We start from the raw sequence: 6,581 nt of genomic DNA, 5'->3' as shown, positions 1-6,581 counted from the left end.
TTCTAGACACCAATATTGATGGCCACTTGAATTTTCCAATGGTTATTGATGTTCTCTTCTCTTTCTCAAGTATTTCCTCTCTGTGATTAATTTCATAGTCTTATTGCTTTATCTTGAAGTTTACGACTCTTTTCTTCTGTAATGTTTAATCCACTATTAATAACAATTAGTTTATTTTTTCATCTTAGATGTTAAAATTTACTTCTCTAAAAGCTTGATTTTTGTCTTTTACATAATCAGTAACTATATCAAGAATATTTGACCTTTCATCTACCTTTTCAACTATATGAGATAGTTACAATAATTATTTTAATGTCTTCTCTAGGTTAGTTCTGGGGTAGTTTGAATGGATTATCCCTCTTTCTTATGGGTAAATTTTTTCTGCTTCTTATCACATTAGGTATGTTTTATTATATCCTCAACTTTATAAATCTTGCCTTCTTGGATGCTCGATTTTTTTATATGCCTATAATATTCTTGAATTCTCTTCTGGGATTCAGTTAAGTTACCTGGAATTTGTTTGATCCTTTTGGTTCCTGCTTTTAAAATATATTAGATGGAGGGAAAATTCTTCTGCCTACTCTACCCAGTGCCCCAGAAATTATGAAACTTGCCAGTAGAGTTAGTGGAAAAGGCCCTACTCCTGGCCCAATGTAAGTTCCTGTATTCTTTCATTTACTTTTTATAGATGGTTCATTTCAAGGTCTAGGGTAGTTCTTCAAATGCATGCTCTGATAATACTCTGCTGAATTGATCATGGGGACCCCCTAGAGGTATCCATAGTAGTGTCACTGTTAGATTTTCACCACTGAGGTACTACACCACCCAAACTCCTGCCTCCTTGGTCTCCACAGACTCTCAGCTGTCTCTCAACCATGTGGATCCATTAGGTTCCTCTTGGTTTCTCCAACACCCCTACCCCACCAGTCATGGCCTGGAAACGTTCTCAAAGCAACAAGCTGAGACAATTGTATAATTCACAGCTTTCCCCAACCTGAACTCTCAGGAGGCATTATCCTTTGTTGTCATATGTCCAGTATCCTGAAGACCTTTATTTCCTACAAGAGGCCCAGTGCATGAAATTCGTGCATGGGGGTGGGTAGGTGTACCTCAGCCTGGCCTGCACCCACTCCAATCTGGGACCCCTCAGGGGATGTCCAACTGCCAGTTTAGGTACATCTCTCTCACAATCTGGGACCGCTGTCTTCTAACCACTCACCTTCCTGCCGGCCTGATGCCCCAAACTGCTTCCCTGCCTGCCTGATCGCCCCTAACCACCTCTGCCTGCCAGCTGATCATTCCTAATTTTTCCCCTGCTGGCCTGATCACCCCCTAACTGCTTCACTGCAAGCCTGATCACCCCATAACTGCTCCCCTGCTGGCCTCATCACCCAATACTGCTCCCCTGCTGGCCTGTTCACCCCTTAACTGCTCCCCTGCTGGCCAGATCACCCCTAACTTCCTTCCCCTGCCAGCCTGATTGCCTCTAACCACCTCTGCCTTGGCACCCACCACCGTGGCTTTGTCTAGAACAGTGGTTCTCAACCTTCTGGCCCTTTAAATACAGTTCCTCATGTTGTGACCCAACCATAAAATTGTTTTCATTGCTACTTCATAACTGTAATGTTGCTACTGTTATGAATCGTAATGTAAATATCTGATATGCAGGATGGTCTTAGGCGACCCCTGTGAAAGGGTCATTTGACCGCCAAAGGGGTTGCGACCCACAGGTTGAGAACCACTGGTCTAGAAGGACATCCGGAAAATATCTGATCTAATTAGCATATTACGCTTTTGTTAGTATAGATAATTTTTCTAATTCTTTTGGTTGGTTGTTGAGAGAGTTTGGGTGAGAAATGGAAACACATTTTAGGCATAACATGGAGTCCCTAGGATGGACCATTTAAGCAAGAAAAGAGCTCTCTTCTCCAAACTTATCTGTCTAAGTTGAATTAACATACAGTGTCTGAAAGCATGCCATTCTTATCAGAGGTTCACTGAACACAGAAATTAGCAGCTCCTATTCCATTTAAACTTCGTCTGACAACAGAATGCTATAAGTTTAGAAATCCTTCTCAGAATAGTTGTTTTATACAATGATTATGGTTTGGTTACTGCTAGGAAAATTGAGAGAATGGGATCAATTGTCAGGTGTCCTGATAACAAGCAGAATGTAGTATTCCTACTATGGCATCAAGGCTGAGTCACAGCCTTTACGTAATCATTTGTCTCCTCTTTTACTGTCAGGGGAAAGGAACCTGTTTTCAAATACCCCTTGTCCCTTAGCATTATACAGCAGAACCACAAGCTCACTCCGCATTGGATAATGTACACAGATGTGTAAAAAGCTAGGAATAGGGGCTTTCTTCATATTGGCTCAACACCTGTATCTTGCTTAGTGTTCTAAAGAAAATAAGGTAAAATGTTCTCACTGTTACTATCTGAAGATATTTGTATTGAAGTTACAACCAATGTTCATATTAATGTTACATTTAGTTCCTTTAGGAAAGTAAACATTTTAAACCTATACATGTTCAATATTTATCTTTACCATTCCAAAAGTCAAAAAATGTCACAATTCAGATATATTAAGCAATAAAATTTCATGGTGTAGTCAGTTATTCATTAACCAAATTTTTAAACGTGAATTTCTTTAAAAATATATATACGTGTAGTCGTATAGTTTATTAACTTTCTAAAACATTCCAAAGGAATGGGTATTTTAAGGAACTAGCTTAATCTCATTTTACTAAGTGGTAAACTAGGTCAGAATTGATATATCACTCTCGAAAGACACACACATGGTTCAAACCAAAACTCATATCTTTTCTGTTCAGTGCTTTTATTGCACTTTGCTGCCTCAGGCAAACAGCCATTAAAACATATTTTGCAAAACTGTTGATTACAGCTATACCCAGGTCATGGGAAATAGTGACTAATACATCAGTTTATAAGATGTATCAATACATTATATTAATTGAATTGTAAAATAAATGGGTTCAGAAAATTTATTAGTGTTATCAAATTTATATCAATTTTCTTTTGTTATTTTGTTTTCCATGTGGAGTAAATTAGCATTTTCCTTTTTGTTTATTTAGGAAATGAAAGAAAATTCCACTCTATCATTGTCACAAAAGAATAGGAATTTTTTTAAATCTCTTTGTTTCTCCCCGCCTCCCAACCCATGGTTAGTTTTCCATAGGAATCTTCTTCTTTTGAATACTGCTATTCTTTACAATGAAACAAAAATATTCACCCTCCTTATGGAAATCATGTTTTGTTTTTTGCAATAAACTCAATATATTCTTAGTCTCTGTATCTATCTGAGTCTTATAATTTGACAGAGATGAGACTATGGTTAAGACCACAACTTTTAAAATGTGATCATAAACTAAGTACTAGTAGAAGGTTTTAGAGAAAAAGAAATAAGAGTCTATAACTGTTTTTATTTACACTGTGATTTTAATATTAATTGTATTATATAACCATGGAGAAAATAATTTATTTAATAAATCATCTAGAAAAAATATTATTTTGACTACATATTATATTGTTTGACTTATGAAAATTATCAGTGAGATAAATCTAGTTAGGTAGCCTTCAAGAAAGCAGCCTTTGAAAAAATTGTTTTAAACTAAATATTACAAATTAAAATAGCCAATAAGAATTTCTGTCTACTCATTTTTATCGCATGACTAAGATTATAGTGCATTGTGGCATAAAGGTGTTTTGCATATTTTAATTAAGAATTCCTTTCCTTATAGGTAGCTTGGGCTGATTCATACAAAGTTGGTTGTGCAATGACAGTTTGTCCTAAACTTGGGAAAGGTGACCCTGTAATGTTCGTATGTAACTATGGACCTGCGTAAGTTATTTTGCTTTTAAAAAATATTTTATATTGAAATAAATGTTATACTTATTTATATATTTAATAAATGAAATATATTTAATAAATGAAGTCTCCCAGTATAATGATAATAAAAGAAACAAATGAAAATAGAAAGTGGTGAGATGATATTACCTTGTGTAAAGAATTATACCTACCATGAGATATTTACAGTTCAGAGTAAAAATGATGGACATTCTTTGTTAAATAGAACAACAGATAACGTAAAATGCATGACCATGCTAAGTACTAGAACACAAAATAGACTGGTAGATGCTTTCCTAATATAGGATAACATAACTGGAATGAGCAAGTGATTCTGAATGATAGTGAAAAGCACATTTTTTGAAAAAAATACCATGTTTTATTGCCTTTTTTATTATTGTGCATCTAAGTGGAAATATAACATAAGTCTAATGGGAGGCTATAAAAATAAAATTCTGGAACTCTAATCCCATTGACCTGTACAAGAAAGAAGATAAAATCCACCCACAACCCAACCATTTAACAAACAAAAATATTAAAGTAAAATATACAAAAGATGAAAATCTAAGCATAGAATAAATATACAGGATTCATCAAAAGAAGCTGAGATATGTCAAAATTGCTAAGGAGAGTACATATGTCTATATCTCCTCCTGTATTTATTCTACTCCTTCTCAGTTAGCAACAGAAATGAGTATGACACATGCATAACTTAAAAAGAAAAACAAACGACAGATGCAACAAAGAATAAATAAGAAAATGATAGCATCAATTTTAACTATGTTAATAATCACATCAAATATAAATGCTACAAACACCCAAATGAAAAGGCAGAGATTGTGAGATTAGATTAAAAAATCAAGAAACAATCATATGCTTCCTACAAGAAGCATCCTATATATGCTAATATGCAAATTGTCCCCTTGATTGAGAGTTTGACCAGGGGGCAGGGCCAGCCCTACAACTGCCTGTGGTGCCTTCCTCTGGCCAGCCCCACCCTGATTGGCCCCCATACCTCAATAGGGGGCAGGACTGGTCAGAAAATCACCTGCAACCCCTCCCCTAGGCCTACCCCACTCCAATGGGCCCTACCACCCCAAAGGGGGGTGGGGCCAGCCTGCCAATCACATGGGGCCCCTTCCCCAGGCCAGCCTGCCCCAATCAACCTGATAGGGGTGGGCCAGCTGGACCCCACCCTTGCACAAATTTGTGCACCGGCCCTCTAGCACTTTAAATATAAAAACATGAAAAGCAAAAGGATGGGAAAAGCTTTACTATACTAACATTGGGCAAAATAAAGCTGCATTGTGTATATTGATATCAGGTAATATTAATTTCAGAGCAAAAAATGTTGCCAGGGATAAAGAAGGCCGTTCAAAATAATAACGGTTGTAAGTATTCAAGAGACAACTTGGATGAAGTGAACAAATTCCTCAAAAGATACAAATTACACAGGAGAAATAAAATGAAAAGATAACTACAGAGCAGTATCTCTTATGAATATAGGTAGAAAATTTTGAAACAAAATTTAGCAATTGAATACAATAGGATAGTAAAGCATAATGCATCTTGTCCAAATGGAGTTTATTCAAGGAATATAGGCCTGGTTTAACACTCTAAAATCAATTCATGTAATTAGCCATATCAATCAACCTAAAAATAAAGATTATCTGATCATCTCACTGGATGGAGTAAAAGACAAACTTTCATTCATAGTGAAAGTTCTCTGCCTGCTAGAAACAGAAGGCAACATCTTAAACCTAATAAAAGACATCTGTGAAAAACCTGCATTTAATGTTAAGGCTAACAGCAAAACATTTTTCTGTAAAGTACAGATAGTAAAAATGTTAGGTTTGCAGAACACATGCATTCTGTTACATACCCATCTTTGTTTTTTTGTATTTTAAATAACCCCTTAAATATAAAAAATTAATTCTTAGCTATGGGTCATACTTAGCTAACTGCAGGTCTATAGATCTAGTATTTAGAAAATCAAATGGAGTCTATGAAAACTCTTCTAAAACTAATAGGTAAGTTTAGACATTTTTCAGGATACAATATCAAGATACAAAACTCAATTACATACCCATATTCTGGTAATGAACAATTAGAAGCTGAAATAAAATGGCATTATCATTCATAATAGCTTAAAAATATACATTATTATATGCAATATATCTTTGTGAAGCAGGATGATGCAAATGTGGTGCCAGTGTTCTATTTTGCATAATATATTTGTAACAGCATAAACCAGTGATTCCCAAAGTGGGCGCTACCGCCCCCTGGTGGGCGCTGCAGCGATCCAGGGGGGCTGTGATGGCCACAGGTGCATTTGTTTTAACTTTTTTTTGTATTACCTTTCTATTCTGAGTTCAATAAATAGTTTCATAATTTCAAACTTCAATGTTTCTAATTTACACCTTTCTTTACTATATTTTACAAAAAAGGTAGAAACATTAATACATATATCTTTCTGTTTAATTACTATTAAAATTTTTAAAAAATTAATTTCCAGGGGGCGCTGAGTAATATTTTTTCTGGAAAGGGGACGGTAGGCCAAATAAGTTTGGGAACCACTGGCATAAACTATTGTTTGATGATTTCAGTGGGATTTTGCCTGTAATGTGTTCTTATGTAAATTAGGGTTGAATGACGCTGATAAATGCTGTGACTGTAAAAATGAGGAAAATGACTGAGTTCAGTGAAATGA

This window comes from Myotis lucifugus, unplaced genomic scaffold, assembly GCF_000147115.1.
Source record: "Myotis lucifugus unplaced genomic scaffold, Myoluc2.0 scaffold_1064, whole genome shotgun sequence".
In the NCBI taxonomy this organism is placed as follows: domain Eukaryota; kingdom Metazoa; phylum Chordata; class Mammalia; order Chiroptera; family Vespertilionidae; genus Myotis; species Myotis lucifugus.
This window is presented reverse-complemented; position numbering follows the sequence as displayed.